At 50.9% G+C, this 21,269-nt stretch overlaps 1 protein-coding gene and 1 long non-coding RNA gene across 3 annotated transcripts in view; one reads left to right on the top strand and one right to left on the bottom strand.

Annotated features, from left to right (window-relative positions):
- TOR4A (torsin family 4 member A) overlaps positions 1 to 21,269 on the bottom strand; it is an 88,454-nt gene that overhangs the window by 44,094 nt on the left and 23,091 nt on the right. Inside the window, exons 5-6 of one of the 2 annotated variants that reach the window (XR_014714290.1) lie at positions 12,791 to 12,898; positions 9,464 to 9,651 (exon numbers count right to left, since the gene is read on the bottom strand). The gene's annotated coding sequence lies outside the window, so the exon portion shown is untranslated. Of the gene's footprint in view, positions 1 to 9,463; positions 9,652 to 12,790; positions 12,899 to 21,269 lie in introns of those variants that run through there. The other variant, XM_084649645.1, reaches the window with a different exon arrangement.
- LOC311531853 lies at positions 17,876 to 21,234 on the top strand. Its single transcript, XR_014714291.1, has 2 exons — positions 17,876 to 17,957; positions 20,501 to 21,234. It is a non-coding gene; the product is annotated as an uncharacterized lncRNA (long non-coding RNA).

The raw sequence follows: 21,269 nt of genomic DNA, 5'->3' as shown, positions 1-21,269 counted from the left end.
CTGGAGGTACTCCCAAAGCCTTTGCAAAAGGTTTCTGGGGAGTTCAGCCTTATTGCGTCCTCCATGGTAGGATGCTTTACCATGCCAGGCCAGGCCAGTAGCACGTAGTCTGGAGTCATTGTATAACAAAGCATGGCAGCATATGGTCCGTGTTTGCTGGCATTCAAGCAACATCCGTTCTTTATCTCTCTGTGTTATCCTCAGGAGAGTGATATCATTTGTGGTCACCTGGTTGAAATAGGGAAATTTTATTAAGGGGACATTCAGAGGTGGCCGTTCCTGCTGGGCTGTTTGCCTGTGGCTGAAAAGAAATCATCCCCGCTGTTAGCCACGCGGTGAGGGGAGGGGTGAAGCGATGATCCCAGAGAATGGGGGAGGGGGAGTGACCCTGTACCAAAAGCACGTGCTATATAATGTTAACAGCTTGGTTCACCATGAAAGAGTCTACCCCTTGTTCTCTAAAAATGTATCTTTTCATATACTACTCTCTCTTTTTTTCCTCCCGCAGCTGCAAATGTTTCAACGCTCCCCCTATCATCTCCATCCCAGTGGCTAGTGCAGATAAGAAGGCGAATAAAACCACACTTGCAATGAAATGTTCTCTGAGCTCATGCAGTCCTCCTGCACTGAAAGAGCTCAGCAGAATACGTGGAGGCAAACAATGTCAGAGTCCAGGAAAGCACAAAATGAACGCGAGGACAGGAGGAGGGAGCAAGAGGAGAGGTGGCAGGATCAAGATGATAGGTGGCAGCAGTGTGATGAGAGGAGGCAGGATGTAATGCTGAGGCTACTGGAGGATCAAACGGATATGCTCCGGCGTATGGTTGAGCTGCAGGAAAGGCAGCAGGAGCACAGACTGCTGCTGCAGCCCCTGTGTAACCAACTGCCCTCCTCCCCAAGTTCCATAGCCTCCTCACCCAGACCCCCAAGAACGCGGGGGGGGGGCACTCCGGGCACCCAACCACTCCACCCCAGAGGGCTGCCCAAGCACCAGAAGGCTGGCATTCAATAAGTTTTGAAGCGCAGTGTGGCCTTGTCCTTCCCTCCTCCCCTCATCCACCACCCCACCTGTGCTTCCGTCCTCCGCCACCCTTCTCGGGCTACTTTGGCAGTTATCCCCCTATTTGTGTGACGAATTAATAAAGAATGCATGATTTTGAAACAACAATGACTTTATTGCCTCTGCAAGTGGTGATCGAAGCGGGGAGGTCGGTTGGCTTACAGGGAAGTAGAGTGAACCAAGGGGGCAGGTTTTCATCAAGGAGAAACAAACAGAACTGTCACACCATAGTCTAGCCAGTCATGAAACTGGTTTTCAAAGCTTCTCTGATGCGCAGCGTGCCATGCTGTGCTCTTCTAATTGCCCTGGTGTCGGGCTGTGCATAATCAGTGGCCAGGCGATTTGCCTCAACCTCCCACCCCGCCATAAACGTCTCCCCCTTACTCTCAGATATTGTGGAGCACACAGCAAGCAGCAATAACAATGGGAATATTGGTTTCGCTGAGGTTTAACCAAGTCAGTAAACTGCGCCAGCGTGCTTTTAAATGTCCAAATGCACATTCTACCACCATTCTGCACCTGCTCAGCCTATAGTTGAACAGCTCCTGACTACTGTCCAGGGTGCCTGTGTATGGCTTCATGAGCCATGGCATTAAGGGGTGGGCTGGGTCCCCAAGGATAACTATAGGCTTTTCAACATCCCCAACAGTTATTTTCTGGTCTGGAAAGTAAGTCCTTTCCTGCAGCTGTTCAAACAGACCAGAGTTCCTGAAGATGCAAGCATCAAGCACCTTTTCCGGCCGTCCCATGTTGATGTTGGTGAAACGTCCCTTTTAATCCACCAACGCTTGCAGCACCATTGAAAAGTACCCCTTTCAGTTTATATACTGGCTGCCAAGGTGGTCTGATCCCAAGATAGACAAAACACATATCCCTATAGCCCCACCACAGTTACGGAATCCCATTGCAGCAAAGCCATCCACTATGACCTGCACATTTCCCAGAGTCACTACCCTTGATAGCAGCAGCTCAGTGACTGCATTGGCTACTTGGATCACAGCAGCCCCCACAGTAGATTTGCCCACTCCAAATTGATTCCCGACTGATCGGTAGCTGTCTGGCGTTGCAAGCTTCCACAGGGCTATCGTCACTCACTTGTGAACTGTGAGGACTGCTCTCATCTTGGTATTCTTGCGCTTCAGGGCAGGGGAAAGCAAGTCAAAGTTCCATGAAAGTGCCCTTACACATGCAAAAGTTTTGCAGCCACTGGGAATCATCCCAGACCTACAACACTATGTGGTCCCACCAGTCTGTGCTTGTTTCCTGGGTCCAGAATCAGCGTTCCATGGCATGGGCCTTCCCCATTGCCACCAGGATGTCCAAATTGCCAGGGCCCATATTTTGAGAGAAGTCTGTGTCCATGTCCTCATCACTCTTGTCACCGCGCTGCCATCGCCTCCTCACCTGCCTTTTCAGGGTCTGGTTCTGAACATACTGCAGGATAATGTGCGAGGTGTTTACAATGCTCATAACTGCCGCAGAGGTCTGAGCGGGCTCCATGCTTGCCATGGTATGGCATCTGCAGAAGAGCAGAGTTTCAGCAGAAGTGGTGGATGATGGTTAGCAGGCCTACTGCACCGTCTGCTGAAAACAGTATGGCACCCGCACGGAAAAAAGGCGTGAAACGACTGTCTGCCATTGCTTTCGCAGAGGGAGGGGGCGACTGATGACATGTACCCAAAACCACCCGTGACAATGTTTTTGCCCCATCAGGCATTGGGAGCTTAACCCAGAATTCCAATGGGTGGCGGAGACTGCAGGAACTGTGGGATAGCTACCCACAGTGCAATGCTCTGAAAGTCAACGCTAGCCATGGTACTGTGGACACACTCTGCCAACTTAATGCGCTTAGTGGGGATACACAATCGACTGTATAAAATCGCTTCCTAAAAAATCAACTTCTATAAATTCGACGTAATTTCACAGTGTAGACATACCCTTGCAGTTGCCATTGAGCCATCATCGGGGTCTCCAGGCTTCTCTGCATGTTCCGTTCCCAGTGACTCTGGTCCCTCTCGGGCATACGCATGTACTTGGGCGTCTGTCTGTGTCTCGGCATCTCCGGCTTCCGCAATCAGGGATTCCCGCTGTTCCTGGACTGGACCTGGCAAGGAGCATCCTTCCTCCTTGGCAGTCACTCCAGACTATTGTTGCACCTGGAGCATGCCCAGTAGGGACATGGGGGCGTGGCTTCCTCAGCCCACAGTGAGGAGTTAACTCTTCCCCTTCCAGTGCGGGGTGAGTGCAGCCCGTTACAAGCACATAAAGGCCAGCTAGTCAGGGTGGTGGCCTGGAATCAGCAAAGGGGCATGAAGAATGCAGAACCTTCATGTAAACACTACAGAACTAACTGACCAACACAATGCACAGAGCCTCTGATAACAACACCTCTACCAGACAGATCCTGGAAGAGGCTAGCAGCGGATCTATGTGAATTCAGAGGACCTCATTGCCTAGCTGTAGTGCATTATGTTTCTAGATATATTGAAATAATATATTTGAAAGACACAACATGTTGCAGTGTTACTGAGAAATGAAACCGGTGAATGTTCTTTAAGTATTCCAGAATCACTAGTGATGGACAACACTCTACAGCTCACCACAACTGAATTTCAGTCATTTGAAACATAGGATACTGAGTGCATCACTAGCAGCCTCCACTACCCACAAGGAAAGGGAGGGTCTGAGCAGGCTGTACAGACAGCTAAGAAAATATTGAAGCAGGAAGATCCATTCCTTGCTCTTCGGAATTATCAACACCGTTAGTAGCTACCAGCTATAGCCCAGCTCAGCTCCTGATAGGAGGGCAACTCAGGACAACTGTTCCAAGAATAGAAAAGAATCTAGCCCCAAAGTGCCCAGACCAGAGAAGAGTAGCCAAATCCAGTCAAAAGAAGCTTATAAACACGTTCATTACCAACTCCTCTCAAAGAATTGCCAGATCTGAATCTAGTTGAGCACATTTGCATTAAACTGGATGGAGGAAAAAAGATGGAGAACCCCAGCTGTTGTAAAGAAAAAGAATGCATGGCCCGATCATAGAACTAGAAGGGACCTCAAGAGATCATCTAGTCCAATCCCCTGTACTCATGGCAGGACTAAGTATTATTTAGACCATCTCTAAGAGGCTAGGAGCCAACCACACCCACAGCAGAACTGCTGGGGGCCCTAGAAAAGAGCAGCTGCATTGGTCAGGAATCAAACCCAGGACACCTGCGTGAGACTTCTACCATTGAACCATCAATGCCCTGCTCAGCTATGCTTGTGAGACCGACAGAGCGTTCAGCCCAAATCTTTCACGTCTTCCCTTTGTTCCAGAAATTGTTCAGTCAACTGAGCAAACTCTACAAATCGCAGGTGCAGAACCAGGGGAAGACGATTCACCTATTCTAAACCTGCCAGGAGAGTTGATGCAAATAAAAGACAACCTAGTCACCCATTCTAGCTGTGTAGTTAAACAGTATGATTCAGGGAGAAGGAACAGGTGGACATGTGGAAATTTTAAGTTACTTTTAAAAAAATAGTTGTATCATTTTTAAAACTGTCAAAATGGGCTGTGGGGGGAGGGAAGGGAAGGGAAGATGTGAAGCTGCATTGTAACGTGTCATCACTAGGGAGTGCCGTGTGAAGAATAAAGCAGCCTGTCTTGACTCAGTGCTGGACACAGGCTACGTTGCCCTCCCCCTCCTTTTTAAAAAACAAAACAAAACCAATGAAGCTGTTGAGAGTGTCCATTTCGCCTCCATCTTTGTGTCACTAACCTGGCACTGGTGATTGCCTTTCCCCTTTCCCCTGGATGCCGCTTCCCTGGCGCTCACAGTGGCCCTCCCCTGCCCCTGGCAGCCCCACCCTGCTCTCCCATCAGCTGGCAGACACCAGGCTTTGGCTCACAGTTCTGCTTCCCTTCTCCATGGCAGCCCCTAGCAGCTTCTCTCCCTGTAGCAGCCTCCTGCGCTGAGGCATCGCTGCCAGTCCCACCTGGCAGGGGCAGCAGGAAGGATATTGCTCCCCTGGGTTTTCCCATTCTGCTCCTCGGGATCTCTGTGCTGACTCCCTGCCATCAGCATGAAAGGGGGGACCTAGGGCCACACCTGGCCAGCTCCCCGCATCTTGTCTGCATGGCGCTCTCCAGCTCCGCAGGCTGCTGGGGGCTACCTGCTAGGCAAAGGCAATAGCATCCCCTAGTGGTCAACAGCAGGATGCTCTGCCCAAGTGCTGGCTAATTCCAGCAAAATATGGGGAACCATGGAGCCCCTGGTATCACGTTAGCAAAGAGCCACAGCTTCAAGCACCTCTGCAACTGTCTGTGGATCAAAGAACTGACTGATGGTACCCTTGACATCTGCCAGCATAACAGCACCCTTAGCTCATCTCTGCCCATCCTCCCTCTAGTGGGCCATTCTGACTCCCTCCACGCCATTTCTCCCAAATGAACAGTAATGGTGGGAGGCAGGGGGCATGCACACAGTTCCTGGAGTGGAGGGCAAGATGGGGGACCCTGGTATGGGGAGGATGTAGGCCACACAGAATACCTAGCAGCGGGGAAATTGGGGGACACTGCTAAAAGGGGGGCACACAGCCTCTAGCATTGGGAGAAGGGGGAGTGGAGTGCACACAGAATCCCTGGCAGGGTGGAGACCCTGGGATGGAGGAAGGGGAATGGGTAGCATGGGACAGAAGAGGGGAATGGAGGTGCAGAGGGGAGAATGGAGGAACCTGGAATGAGGGGAATAGGGAAATGGCATGGCAGAAAGAGAGGAGATTGGGGGAGCCCACAGAACCCCAGACATGGGAGAAGGCAGGAATAGGGGCACATAGATCCCCCAGTGCAGGGAGAGGTTGGGGGACCCTGCTTTAGGAGATGGGGGCAAGGTGGCCACCAGAGCTCCTGGCATGGGTGGAAGGTGGGAAAGGAGGTGCCCACAGAGCTGAGGACGTGGGGGACCCTGATATAGGAGGATGGAGGAATAGGGAGCACACAGAACCCCTGGCAATGGGGCGATTGAGGAAGAGTTGCTGGGAGTCTCTGCAATAGAGGGGACGGGAAGGTGGCACCCAGGGGATTGGAGGGGATTGGAGGGTTGCAAGCAGCCTCAGTGCACTCGGCCACAGAAGCTACGACTCCTCCCTCCCTGCAGTAGGCCACGTGAAGATGGAAAGGAATTTCCCTTACCTCCTTATTGCCATTGCTTCTAAGGCTCCAGGGGGAAGAGGGACAATGTCCTGCTGCTGCCTGAAGTGCCATGAAATGTAGCTGTTTCCCTTCTCTGCCTCTCCAGAGCTCTCAGCCCAGCCCTCCTACCTACCATCCCAACCCCCAACAAGCCCTATCCCCATCATCCCTCCCTCCTCAATGCCCAGGAAAAGCCTTGGCACACAGCTGAGGCCTGAAAATCATTAACTCCATGTTCTGGAAGACCAAGGAGGGCAGCCAGCCAGCAGCAGAACTAAGGACATCCCCATGCACACATAGCCCTCTGTCCCCAGCACCTGCTGCTTTGCCAGGAGTGGGCTGTCAGCTCCAGCACTCGGCCACCTCTGCTGGTATCACAGACCGAACAGGCCTCAGGGAGCCGAGATCCAAACCAGCACCTTCCCCTGCAGGCATCAGACAACCCCCAAACAGGGAAAGGGGCCAAACCCGAGTCATCATTTGTTTACACCAAATACTTTTCCCTGCTCTGCCTCTCCAAGCCACCTGCTCGGAAGTGATGGGCTTGGAAGCAGCTCTCCCAGCAAGCCCTCTCTCGTGGCACAGAGGGCACACGCAGAGGCGGCTTTGGCTACTGCCCTCTGTTGTATTAATGTAGGTGGAATATATGGTGGGACGGGTTGTCACCCTGGGGTGCAGTCTGGGAGCTGTGGGAATTGCTGTGCCCCTCTAACCTCCCAGCTGGGCTGGCCCTTTTTCACACTGCTTGGCTGGTGACACCATCAAGCCTCACCCAGCCCCGTTATCACTCAATACAACAGCAGGTGTCGCCACTCACCGAAACGGAGGTACCTGAGCGCTGTACCTAAGCAACCCAAGTCCAAACAGCAGAGACCAGCCAATTTCCCAGCTCCCCAGGCTCCCTCCCCTCCCCTCCCCCCGCTGGAGTAAACCCAAAATGATACCGTCTTGCACGGCCCAGGGATCTGTAGAATGTAAGTTCACAAATAGTTTGCCCCTCCCTCCGTGTGGAAAGGAATATGCAACAAGCCCATGTTAACCAAGCTGAGACTTTCCCCAGACACGCAAAGGCACACTGGTTCAGAATAAACTTGTTTTTGCTTTATAACTGCAAATAATAGATTACGTGATTATAAGTGTTAGCAAACAGATCAAAACAGAGTACCCAGCAAATAAACAAAACCACAAACTAAGCCTAACATACTAGATAGATGGGATTTGAATTAGCAATTTCCCAACCTGATTGATAATACAAGCAGTCCACCAGGTTTCCATACACAGGCTAGAAATCCCTTTAGCCTGGGACCAGCACTTCTCCCAGTTCCGTCTTTGTTCCTCAGGTGTTTCCAGGAGTCCTCGTCCAGGGAGTGAAGCCAAGAAATGATGTCACACCCCACCTTATAAAGCTTTAAGATATGGTGGGAACCCTTTGTTCCAAAAACAGTTTCAAATCAGTTTGTGGAAAAATCAGGTACCCAAAATGCAGTTCAGTGTCACCCTGTGGTCTGGTCGCATGCCCCTGCATAGCTTGCTAAGGCTTATCTACACTGGCATTTTACAGCACTGCAACCGTCTCGCTCAGGGGTGTGAAAAAACACACCCCCGAGTGCAAATTTCAGCGCTGTAAAGCACCAGCTTAGACAGTGCACCAGCCCTGGGAGCCGCACTCCCGGCCCTGGGAGCCGCACTCCCGGCCCTGGGAGCCGCACTCCCGGCCCTGGGAGCCGCACTCCCGGCCCTGGGAGCCGCACTCCCGGCCCTGGGAGCCGCACTCCCGGCCCTGGGAGCCGCACTCCCGGCCCTGGGAGCCGCACTCCCGGCCCTGGGAGCCACGCCCCTCGTGGAGGTTTTGTTTTTTTGAGTGCTGGGAGAGCTCTCTCTCCCAGCGCTCTGCCGCGACTGCACAAGCCACATTGCCGGTGTAGATTAGCCCTAAGTCATAGCAACCGTTATCCATTGGCTCTCAGGAAGGCTCACCTGAAGTGCTCTCAGGAAGGCTCACCAGGTGGGGGATAAGCTTCTCCTAAGGCCTATTGTTTTTCTTAATGGCCCATTACCCTGAACAGGCCTTTCCCAACCAGCTGTCTAGACTGGAAGCATCTTGCCTAGTGGGTGTCACCCTGGTGCCACCACATTTGAAATGCAGATACATAGTCAATATTTATAACTCCAGATACAAAAATGATACATGCACGCAAATAGGATAATCATATTCAAACAACTGTAACTTTTCCAATGCCACCAGACAAGACATATCTTGTACAAGATCCATCATAATTACATCATAATCATACAACTCTGAAGAATATGGGGCGTAGTGTCACATATGGGCCCGAAGAATTAAAGGTGTTGACATAAGCCAGGCACTGTCCAACATTAAACAGTGTTACGTCAGGGTCAGGGGCTGGTATACAGAGACCGCAACCTGCATATGTACCATGGCAAACACTGTAAAATTTGTGCCAAAGTTTATAAGGTTCGTGATAAAAATACACAAAAGGAAAAGAATCAAAGTGAGGGGAAGAGCACTGAAACGGATTGTTAATACAAAACAAAATCAAAACCTATCAAAGCCCTTTTTGGAGACAGTGAATATTGGTTAAAGTCTCTTATTCAGTTAAACTGGCCTTCCTGGTGGGGAAGAAAGAGTAAATTCTGCTGTTCCGTTCTGAAGCGGGAATGATAATCACTTCCCTGCTTCAGACAAAACAGACAGACCCAAAATGGAGAGAAGAGTAAGATAGTAAAGATGGGGGAAATACCGCTTTTGTTGCTGTTCTCAGGCTACAGTGAGCCTGGTTAGTCACGGACAGATACTTATGGCCAGCAGGTCAGCTGTTGCTCTGGACCCAGGCTCACTTTCCCAGTCAGGGACATCATCTGGTTGGTGTGGACAGGTCCCTGTCCTTCACTGGTCCTTCTCAGGCTGAGCAGAGCCAGATGGGCCGTTTCACCTCTCCATGCTGGTGCCATGCAGGACAATGGATTTCAGGATCAGGTGAAAAGACGGGCGAGAGAAAGGACAAGAGGAAGATTTTTTTTGTGGGGGGGGGGCAGAAAGGAGCACATGAGGGAGGAAAAGAGAGCAGGATCTCACATGTATCAGGTGGGGTCCTCGCTGGTGCAGTGATGATGGTCAAGGGGAATCAAGGGCTGGTATCAAGGGGTCACAATCCTTCCGCCCCACGCAGTAAAAGTCTTCCCTCCCTCCCTCCCCAGCCCACAAAAAAAATCTCTTTAAGGACCCCAAAAAGGCAATGAGTGAAATAATCCATCCTCTCATTATTTTGTCCACCTCATTTCTGACACTCCAGTTTTGGTTCATTGATTTTTGATCCTCTGCTCCTCTTGTTTACCAGTCATAATCTGAAGGCAGTCCTTGAGGGGGATCAATAGACCCTTCTGTCCCCTTAGAAAACTGTGTAAGAAAAGATGGGCTATAACAGATCATTGTGACAAGTCATGAACCTTTGCCCACTTTTCACCTGTTAGGCTAACAATTAAAGCAGGCCTGCTCGGCTCTGTTATTACAACCCCTTCCCATCATAGGATTGGCTGCAGCTGGTTAAATCAGACTTTTTCCTGCTGAACCCCAGAGCCTGGCTGAGGCCTGGCGAAGGAGCCAGGTAGCACAGCCCAAGTGAGCCAGATGGCACATTAGCTGCTGCCTCAAAGTGCAGAGCTCAAGCAATGCAATTTCAGGCAGGGGAAGTAGGGTAGAGTCAGGGGCTGGAGCTGGGAGTTGATTCCCATGGGCTGCAGCCTGCACAGAGACTGAAGCCAAGCCATGGAGTAACACAAACATTAGGGAGCAGCTGGGGCCCTGCCTCCTGGCTACGAGTCTCCCTTCACCTTGGTGTGAACATGGAGAACTTCCCACACCTCTGGGGGCAAACCCCGCCAGGGCCTTATCCAGGTTTGATTCAGGCTGCCCTACAGCTGGGCAAATAACTGGTTTCTCGGTTCACTGGCAGTTCCAAAAAATTGGAAAAAAAAAAAGATTAAAATTGGTTAGAGTCAAACTGAAACCAGAAACTCTGAAAATGGTCAGTGATCAAAGTCAGTTTTCTTTTAGCTCAAACCAAACACTTAATTAAGCCCCAAACTAAGTGCTTTGTTTAATTTCCAGGCTTTTTTTTTTTAAAAGCAAAAGGAATCTGATGAGGTTCAACAAGGATAAGTGCAGGGTCCTGCACTTAGGACGGAAGAACCCCATGCACCGCTACAGACTAGGGACCGAATGGCTAGGCAGCAGTTCTGCGGAAAAGGACCTAGGGGTGACAGTGGACGAGAAGCTGGATATGAGTCAGCAGTGTGCCGTTGTTGCCAAGAAGGCCAATGGCATTTTGGGATGTATAAGTAGGGGCATTGCCAGCAGATCGAGGGACGTGATCGTTCCCCTCTATTCAACATTGGTGAGGCCTCATCTGGAGTACTGTATCCAGTTTTGGGCCCCGAACTACAAGAAGGATGTGGATAAATTGGAGAGAGTCCAGCGAAGGGCAACAAAAATGATTAGGGGTCTGGAACACATGACTTATGAGGAGAGGCTGAGGGAACTGGGATTGTTTAGTGTGCGGAAGAGAAGAATGAGGGGGGATTTGATAGCTGCTTTCAACTACCTGAAAGGGGCTTCCAAAGAGGATGGATCTAGACTGTTCTCAGTGGTAGCAGATGACAGAACAAGGAGTAATGGTCTCAAGTTGCAGTGGGGAGGTTTAGGTTGGATATTAGGAAAACCTTTTTCACTAGGAGGGTGGTGAAACACTGGAATGCGTTACCTAGGGAGGTGGTAGAATCTCCTTCCTTAGATGTTTTTAAGGTCAGGCTTGACAAAGCCCTGGCTGGGATGATTTAGTTGGGGATTGGTCCTGCTTTGAGCAGGGGGTTGGACTAGATGACGCCCTGAGGTCCCTTCCAACCCTGATATTCTATGATTCTATGAATGAAGCTTCACCAAATGGCTGGAGCAGGAAGTGCCTCTTTTATCATCTTGAACCAGTTGCTAGGGCACGCTGAGCTAGGGGCAAAGTTCGGTTTCCCCCTCTGCTGCCTGTGGCGAAGGGACTTGAACCTGGGGGTTGCAGGAGGGGCCCGATCACAGGCTCAGGCTGTTCTGGGGCAGTGCTCTCTAGATTGCTCCTGCTGAAACTGTTTCACTGATTTATACTAAGTGCAGTCACTGAACCAGGGACTTGTACTTGGGCCCCCCACCGCTCAGGGGAGGGATGTTTTGGTTCAGCCCGTATCTCCCAGAAGGTCCTGCCTGCCACAGCAGCTCCCCAGCCATTAGCTGTGTTGATCTGGGGAGAGAAGCGAGGCTGGCGGGGGCGGCGGGAATCAATCCATAGCAAACAAGCAGGAAGCAGGCCAGGGAGCATCAGCTTTTCAGGCAGCCCTTGGTAAACAGTCCGGCCTGCTCCCCCCACAGCCACTGCACAAATTGCAGGCCAGAAAGGTGGTAGCAGGGGAAATGTCAAGTGTCTTTATATAACTCGTGTTCTGGTGGTGAGGTCACCAAGAGGCAATATTGACATTGGAGACTTGTTTTGAACAGCAACAGCTGGGGAGGCAGAGGTACTTCTTAGGGCTGGAAGTGGGTCCCTGGCAGTAGCTGCCTTGCAGGCTGGGACCCAGTTCTGCTGCAGAACTCTGAGAGCAGCCCCCAAGCACAGCGGGCCAGGTTCCAACCTGTGCTGGCTCAGAGACGGAGAAGGGCAGTTTGCCCCTTCCATGTCCAGGGCTGCGGAAGCTGGTACTGGCCAGAGGAGCCCAGAGGGCTGCCCTGAATTGTACCCTGTTGCAGTTGTCACGGTGGGCCACTGCAGGGGCACAGAATAGCCTTCCTCGGCCATGCAATACCCCCTGTGGAGGCAGAGCTGGCTCTGCACTGGGCATGGAGCTGCTTGGGCTGGGCAGAGATTACACCTGCCCTTCAGCCCTCCTGCACCTGCCTCACTGCCCTAAAGGGCAGGAGAGCAGCTGCAAACTCGCCCAGCGAATCCAGCATACACAGGGCTCGCTCCATGGAGTTCATTCCCTTCCCCTTCAGTCCTGCCTTGCACACCCCTGGTAGCACTGCCTCCCTGCCAGGCCAAACCTGCTCCAAGCCCTGGAGGGCAAACACACCCCAGTAACTCCCGATTCCATCCTAACCACTCAGCAGGGCCCAGGCAGCCAGAGCTGGTCTTGGAGTAACAAGCGCTATATGCAGAGGGCCAGCAGCAGCCCATCTAGGAGTCATGACTCCCATCTTCCCCTTGTAGGTCTGGGCCCAAGGCAGCAGTGTGACGGGGAGGGGAACGTAGCTGCAGTGGGCAGGACACAGGGGAGTGTCTGGAGTTTGGAGGTGGCTGCTTGGCACAATTCTATCCCGTGTGTTTGTCCCACACTCCCCTGGTGTTGCAGCTCAGGCTGTGAGGCGTGCTATGATGTTTGAGAGCCTGAGCAAGAGCCACCCTGCACTGCACGGCACCCCTTGGCACCTCTGCTCTGGCCAGTCATGATATGTGTTTGGGGAATACTGAAGCTGGATTAAAGAAAAACCTGTTACATACCTGCTCAGTTACTGTTGTTCTTTGAGACGCGCTTACATATTTCCATTCCACTCTAGCGGTCTGTGCACCAGGGCACTGAAGCTAGAGAACTTTTTCCCAAAGCAGGACCTGTTGGGGCAGCACATAGAATCATAGTGGGGGCAAAAGACATATCTGGCTTCAAGACTAAGCTCGATAAGTTTATAGAGGAGATGGTATGATGGGATAGCCTAATTTTGGCAATTAATTGATCTTTGCCTATTAATTAATTGATCTACCTATTAGCGGTAGATATGCCCAATGGCCTGTGATGGGATGTTAGATAGGGTGGGATCTGAGTTACTACAGAGAATTCTTTCCTGGGTGTCTGGCTGGTGAGTCTTGCCCACATGCTCAGGGTTTAGCTGATCGCCATATTTGGGGTTGGGAAGGAATTTTCCTCCAGGGCAGACTAGCAGAGGTCCTGAGGGTTTTTCACCTTCCTCTACAGCGTGGGGCACGGGTCACTTGCTGGAGGATTCTCTGCACCTTGAAGTCTTTAAACCACGATTTGAGGACTTCAATAGCTCAGACATAGGTTAGGGGTTTGTTACAGGAGTGGGTGGGTGAGATTCTGTGGCCTGTGTTGTGCAGGAGGTCAGACTAAGGTCAGAAGGGACCATTATGATCGTCTAAAGTCTATGATTCTAACTCAAAGAACAACAGTTACAGGACAGGTGCAAATGTCACTGATGACGACATGACCCAAGAAAGCCGCTGATGCTGCTTGAGCCCTTGAAGAGTGTACTAAGACTCACTGAGGTTCAGAGACATTAACAATGTTGTAACAGGGATGAATGCAGGAGGAAACCCAATAAGAAATCCTCAGAGAGGTACCACGTTTCCCTTTCATCCTTTCTGCAAAGGAATTGGAGAACTGAGGAGATCTTCTTAGTTCTGTCCCAGGACAAAGCTCATGCTCTATGAACATCTGAAGTATGGAGTTTTTCTTCCTCTTTGTGAGAATGAGGTTTCAGAAGAAAGGTGGGCAAGTAAATAGTCCGATTCATATAAAAGTCTTAAAACCATGTTAGTGAGGAATTTGGGGTGTGGCTGCAAGGCCACCGTGTCCTTGAAAAAACCTGTATAAGGAGGATCAGCTATCAACCCTCCTAGCCAATGTAATAGCTATTAACAAAGCTCAGACAATGGGCAGGTAGCCATGGGCTCAAAAAGGGGGCCTCATCAATCATGAGAGGACTAAGTTTACGCCGCAGGATGGAGCTGGTTCTTTAATAGGTGGGGAAAGCCTGTCCAAACCTTTTAAGAACTTGGTCACCATAGGGTTGGAGAACACAGACCTGCCGGCTATGGGCAGATGGAACACGGAGTGCAACCAGGTGAACCCCTACTGAATAGATTGAAAGGCCGCTATCTTTCAGGTAAAGGAGATAATCCAGAGTAAACTGAATGGGAACCTGTGAAGGAAAGATATCTGTCCACTGGGACCAAAGGGAGAACCTCTTCCACTTGCACCTGGTAGAGGACTACCTGCTATTCCGAAGAACATTCTGAACTGCAGCAGATTTCAGCATGTCCTGGTTCTGAGCCAAAGCTCAATAGAAACAAAAGAAAAATAAGATGAATGAAAACATATCACAGGTTTACACTAACTGACTCAAAACTTTTTTAAACTGTTTACACAAAAAAGCCTTTAGAAGCGTTTTCTAAGCAAGGCACAAAAGGAAAACATGAGATGCTCACGCTCACTCCAGCTACTGACCACAGGCAGCATGAAGGAACTGGGGGTGGAGAGGAGGGAGATTAGGGCACTCTGCCCCTTTATACTCTTGGCTGGCAGCATGAGCGTGAGGAGGACAAATGCACAGCCCCAAGGGATACTGCTATGGGAAACAGCTCTCCAGCTTCGGTGCACTGGCATGCAGACACCTGGAGTGGAATGGACCCGAAGAATAGCTGGGTCAAGCTAAGCCCAGCAAAGAGGGCAAGGATGCTGATTGGAAAAGGAGACACTGGACTATAAAGTGGACAGAAAGTTGGCTCGGTTGTTGGGCTCAACGGGTAGTGATTAATGGCTCCATGTCTAGTTGGCAGCCGGAATCAAGTGGAGTGCCCCAAGAGTTGGTCCTCGGGCCAGTTTTGTTCAATATCTTCATAAATGATCTGGAGGATGGTGTGGATTGCACCCTCAGCAAGTTTGCAGATGACACTAAACTGGGAGGAGAGGTAGATATGTTTGAGGGTAGGGATAGGATACAGAGGGACCTAGACAAATTGGAGGATTGAGCCAAAAGAAACCTGATGAGGTTCAACAAGGACAAGTGCAGAGTCCTGCACTTAGGATGGAAGAATGCCATGCACCGCTACAGACTAGGGACCGAATGGCTCGGCAGCAGTTCTGCAGAAAAGGACCTAGGAGTTACAGTGGACGAGAAGCTGGATATGAGTCAACAGTGTGCCCTTGTTGCCAAGAAGGCCAATGGCATTTTGGGATGTATACGTAGGGGCATTGCCAGCAGATCGAGGGACGTGATCGTTCCCCTCTATTCAACATTGGTGAGGCCTCATCTGGAGTACTGTATCCAGTTTGGGGCCCCACACTACAAGAAGAATGTGGAAAACGTCCAGCGGAGGGCAACAAAAATGATTAGGAGACTGGAACACATGACTTATGAGGAGAGGCTGAGGGAACTGGGATTGTTTAGTCTGCGGAAGAGAAGAATGAGGGGGGATTTGATAGCTGCTTTCAACTACCTGAAAGGGGGTTCCAAAGAGGATGGATCTAGACTGTTCTCAGTGGTAGCTGATGACAGAACAAGGAGTAATGGTCTCAAGTTGCAGTGGGGGAGGTTTAGGTTGGATATTAGGAAAAACTTTTTCACAAGGAGGGTGGTGAAACACTGGAATGTGTTACCTAGGGAGGTGGTGGAATCTCCTTCCTTAGATATTTTTAAGGTCAGGCTTGACAAAGCCCTGGCTGGGATGATTTAGTTGGGGATTGGTCCTGCTTTGAGCAGGGGGTTGGACTAGATGACCTCCTGAGGTCCCTTCCAACCCTGATATTCTATGATTCTAGGACACTCTGCTGTAACGTTAAGTAGAACTCTGGGGCAGGCTGGCTGGAATGAGATCTGCACTTTTAATTAACAGACAAGTAAGCAGCCAGCTCAGTCTGAGTCTGCTCAGACTTCTTGAGACAACAAATTCATACTTGGAGTGCTCAAAGCTTAACTCGGCCATCAACAGCCACCCTCCCACTTACACTGAACCATTGTATATGCATAATCTTTCCCATGCTAGTCCATGACACCCATCCTTCCTGCAGAGCGCAGATTAAGAAGGTATTTAGCTATCATTTTTCCAGCTCTTAGTGTGCAATTCACCCCACACAAGGCGTAGGCACCATTTAAGTCCCATGTAAGCACATGGGAGTGAAACTGTCCCTTAAAAGAGTTGGCCAAAGATTTTGATGGAACAGTTTTACATTAGAAAATGCAATTCCATTGAAATCTAAATGCTTCACTGGAACATGTCTCTTGACAAAATTTTTGACAGAAAAATGTCATTTTGACTTTCTTGCTTTGTTTTGATAGTGTCAAAATATTTCACTGTGGCTTTATCATTTTGATTTATTTTGTTTTAACTTTTATATTAAAATAATATTAATAATTACTATATGCATGCATAATCTTTTATTATGTTTAATATTTATATCAATGTTTTGACACTATCAAAATGAAATAATTTGATGGTCCCAATTTGAAATTTTTCACACTTTTTGTTTCATGGGAAATTTCAGCTTTTTGAAACATAAATCCATGTATCAGAAGCCTCTTCCTACTACAAGCAGACTTAAGGCCTATGAACTATTGCTCTGAAACTCTAGGGAAAGCCTCTGACCATTTCATCAAAGTCATGCCAAGAAGAACATAAGCTTACCAAACCTCAGGCCTGGGCATTTCTTGGCTTTTACCCACAGACCCCAGCCAGTCCTAGATTTGGTTCTGTCTGGTCTGCTGACACTTGCTACTGGGGAAAAGGGGAAACAGACCCATCCAGCAATGGGTCTGTACCTCCAACCACCCAACCTTTCCAATCTGACCACAGAGTGCCTGCTAAGGAAAGAACTGTGATTCTGGCCTGGAGACTATCACCTGCCTATGGCCAGTCTGAGGAAGGAACATCAGTTCCTTCCCCCTTGTCCCATCTCCTGTGTTTTCTCATCTGGGCATGTCTGTGGATGGGGAAAAGGAACTGACAAAATGGGTAGCTTTGTAAGTAGCTGCAAACATGCTGGTTGTGTCACCTCTTCCATTCCTTCATTCCCAGGAAGGGCAAAGAAACTGGGTTTGTAAGTTGTCATATTCTTTGCCTGCCTATGGCCAGATCTCCAGCAGGGTGCCACATCCCCATCCTCCCCGCCTCTGGGGGCCTGGTGCCCAGCCAGGGCACCCACCCCTACTCCAGGGTCCAGATCACAGCAGGGCTCCATGCCCAGGGCTCACTTTCCAGCAGGGTTCCACGCGCTAGGGGCATGGTGGCTGCTGAGCCTTCTCAAATCTCTGGCCCTTCATGCCACAGTGGGAGCTGCCTGGGCACTAAGCCCATTGCTAACATCTTTCATCAGAGGCTTTCACAGCCCCTACAGACCTTCCCGAGGGAGCTCAGGCCCAGGTCAGGGTTACAGAAGGGGACACCAAGGCACACGTTGGGGAAGTGGCCAGGCATATCAGTCACTGGCAGAGACAGGAGAAAAGCCAGGAAAGTCCCAGCCCATGCACCATTCCCTAGACCCCTTTCTGGGGTCGTGGAGCTGCAGCATTTGTCCGCAGGCAGGTTGTGCAGTGCTCTGGACCTGGAAACTGCATGGGCAGGCTCACTTTCCTTGTTTATAAACGAAGATAACTTGCCTGCCAAGTACTCTGGTGTTTGCAGGAGCCCTCTTCAGCACTTGTAACTCTAGGAACACAGCCAGGGATGTGATACAAATCTGGCAGACTCCTTCCTTCAGCAGCTGGGGTTATTTCTGGGAGGCTTGGGAGGGGCCAGACCTGATTGGCCAGGAGCTGTAATAAATGCCTGCACGGCAGCACCTGCTCTGGGTGTGGGGGCTTGGTAACAGACAGCCCAGGGGCAGCGGCACTGCAGGAAGCTACACGGGGGCTCCCTAAGCAGCCTTTTCCTTCAGGTAAGGAATGCTCGGATTGCTGCTTAGCTGCATCTGCTCCCACTCCCCTTTCTAATCTCCCCACCCCGCCAGGGCCCTCAGAGTGGAGCTGGGCCCTTCTTGCCAGCCAGGGGGGAGCAGCAGCAGCAGCAGCAGCAGCAGCTAGCCCTCACGGGGCTGACTCTGTATTTGCACTTGGGCTAGCTTCTCATCTGGAAAGCGGAGCTGAGAGGGCTGAGTCCCTTAACTGCCAAGGAAGTGGCTCTCCAGACAGCGTAGCTGGCAGTCTGGCCTCCTAGCCCCAAACACCCCTGGGAGGTGACAGCTGCTACTCTAGGCGCCAACCTAGCTGACCCCTTAGAAAAGCATCAGGACCAGTGCCTGGCAGACATTCCCCTCCCCTCGGGGGACAGGCATCCTGAAGGAGGAGCACCCTGGAGCAGCCGGAAGGGTACCGACTGCCAGCAAGGCCTGGCAGTTCTGCATATTTGGAGGGAGCCCTGGCCCCAACGGGGTGATGAGTGAGGCACTTGTGATGCTACCCTGCCCCCCCAAACAGCTGAGTGGTGTGATATTCTCACAGCTGCCAGGGGGTGGGGCTTGGCCATTCTGAACTGTGGTCTAGTCCTATGACGCCCACTGGGGGGCGTCGCTCCACGGGGACAGAGTCAGTGGGCACTTGGCCCAACATCTTCAAAGGTGCCCACTGACTGTCCCTGGGGCTGGGCGCTGGAACTAAAGCAAAAGCCGAGGGAGCCTGAATCTTAACTCTGCCTTTGGCCAGAACAGGTTGTCTTGGGTGGCAAACTCAGTGTCCATTTTGAAGCATTGTTGCAAGTACAAGTATAGCCTGGATCCAGGCTTTTCCAGCACCCCTGGCCTAAAGCCCCTTTCTGAGCAGAGCTGGACCCACCTGAGCCCCCTTTCCACCAGCCCAGGCACTAGGGCTGCTGCTAGACAGGCAGTGCGTTCACTCTGTGCAGCTCCATCGATGCTGGGAGGGTTGGAGTCGGCCATGCCTGGGTGACAGGGTCCAAACAGACGGCTGTGTGTACATATATGAGCAGCGAAGGAACCTTTGTTATTGACACAGGTGCACAGTTTGTCTGAGGTCAGGAGGGAGCCTGACGCTCCCTTGAAAGCCCTACTCTGCATACTGAGTTTTGGCTGGGGTGGGCACATCTGCAGATTGTGCGGAGGGTACATGCATGGACAGCATTAGGCAGAAGGAGGACACTGCCCTGGAGCAATGCCTGGACCTGCTCTGGGCAGATGGTCTCTGCTTTTACTCTGCTGGAGCCAACTGGCCCCAGAGACCTTGCCCATGACCTGTCCTCAGGACTCTTGCAGACTGAAGAGCTGTATGCAGAAACACTGGGGCTCTCCTGGGTCCATCGAGAAAATCCACTGGGGCTGGGGACTGGGTGTTTCAAGACGATCTGATTGGTTCTCAATGGCAACAGTTCTTTCTGTAACCTCCATGTCTCTTCTGCTCACCATTTTTCAAACTTGGAAGGCTAATCTCACCCCCTTTCAACCCATCATGTGACGTTAAAGATTAACTCCTAGATTATATCCTTAGAATAACTACATCCTCTCCTTTCTTCACTGCTTTGAGCAGTGGAGATACTTCAGATATCCCCATTACCTATAATCAGTGGCATCTGAGATAATATAAACAGGGCCATTCACACCTCAGAGCTATTATTTCAGGCTATCTGCAAACTCAGGCAGTCATCACTGCATCAGTTACACCTGGGTCATGTTCTGAAGGTTTTCTCTGCAGCTATAACACTAAAGAGTTTTTTTTTCCTCTTAAAAAGGAAAGCTGGGACTCTGGAGAACATGTATGTGGCCTGCTGGCCAGCGCTAGGGAACACTCCACATTCTGGGAAAACACTGCTGCCACTCATGGGGGCTGGGACCACCTGAGTGTCATATGTTGGGTCTTCCCTGCCCCTCTGGAGGACAGAATGTGCTGGCTGCATTTCTTACCACCTCAGCCAACAAGGAGAGGCATCTACATAGCTGCCAAATCCCTTCTGTGGCCGGTGTCACTCGCCAGCTGGTCTGTCTCCATGCAGACCCTCAAGGGGCAGCAGCAAGAGAAGAGATCCCTGGATGGCTGCTTAGCAGGTGTAACTGGAGCTATCCCCGCACTGTGGCGTGGCTGCATGAGATTTCAGCTGGGCTGTGAAAATGCATGGCAGGGCTGCCAAACGATTGTCCCACAAAACGCATGGCACTTCCATGGCACATGAGCAGCCCTGTGCCAGCTCACAGTTGGGATTCTGGTGGCATACTGTTTAAACCAGGCAAAAATCCAGCTTCACCAAACCTGCACTGTCCAGGTGAAAACCTCCATGCTGGAGGACTCCATCAGCCTGGGGTCTCTTTGTATTTGGTTACAAAGTCCTTGTCAGCCCACTCATTTCTCACCAAATAAACAGGGCAAGCAACCCTATGCAGAGGTGTCACTTCACTTTCTAGCTGCCCATTGACAGATGCCTCCGCTCTAGTCAGAGTTCTGACGGCCCCTCACTCCCTTTTGTTTTTCCTCGCAGGGCTCTGGGAAGCACCTAGAACGGCTGGTCAGCGTGCAGGGTCATTCCATTGGCTTCTTCTGTTGTGAAGCCTGATGTGACCATGAAGACCAAACTGATTAGTCAGGATGATATGGAGACTCCAGGGCCATGCCAGGCTGAGGCAGGCTCCCCCAGGCTTGGAAGCATCAACTCCATGCTCCTATCTAGAGTTAAATGTCTACTTCAGCCCCACAAGCTAGGGGTGCATTTGGCCAGTATTGAGCAGGGACCATCCTGCCTGGAGCCTGACTCATGCAAGCCTGGCAGCTGCCCCTGGAAGAAGCTGCTGATTGCCCTAGGAATAATGACCACCATTTCACTAATGGTCCTGCTGCTTCTCTGGCATTACAAGTGCATCATCATTGACCGGTACTGTGAGGGGAACAGTGAGGTGCTGCCCCCCTTATTCAAAATTCTTCAGAGAAAGGGGACATGAAACTAGGTTGGGGCCTGCTCCCAGAGAGACCATGCCCCTGCCTGCAAGAAGGATGAGGTGGACCTGTGCTGAGCAGTTGTGACCGGGACTCTCCTGGGGACAGCAGCCTTAACTAGGAATGTGGCTCCTGAGTGAATGGATCCATTTGCCTGGACAAATTCGGCAAGCTTGCTTTGGCAGGCTCTTGTTCTAGTTACTGCGTAACCTTCTCCCACGCATGTACTTGCTTTCCCCAGAGCCTGGTGAATGTAGCATTAATAAACCATCTCTCAAGTAATGTAACATTTTGATTCACACTAAATTTAATGATCC

Source organism: Lepidochelys olivacea, assembly GCF_965140295.1.
Source record: "Lepidochelys olivacea isolate rLepOli2 genome assembly, chromosome: 16".
Taxonomy (NCBI): Eukaryota; Metazoa; Chordata; order Testudines; family Cheloniidae; genus Lepidochelys; species Lepidochelys olivacea.
This window is presented reverse-complemented; position numbering and strand designations above follow the sequence as displayed.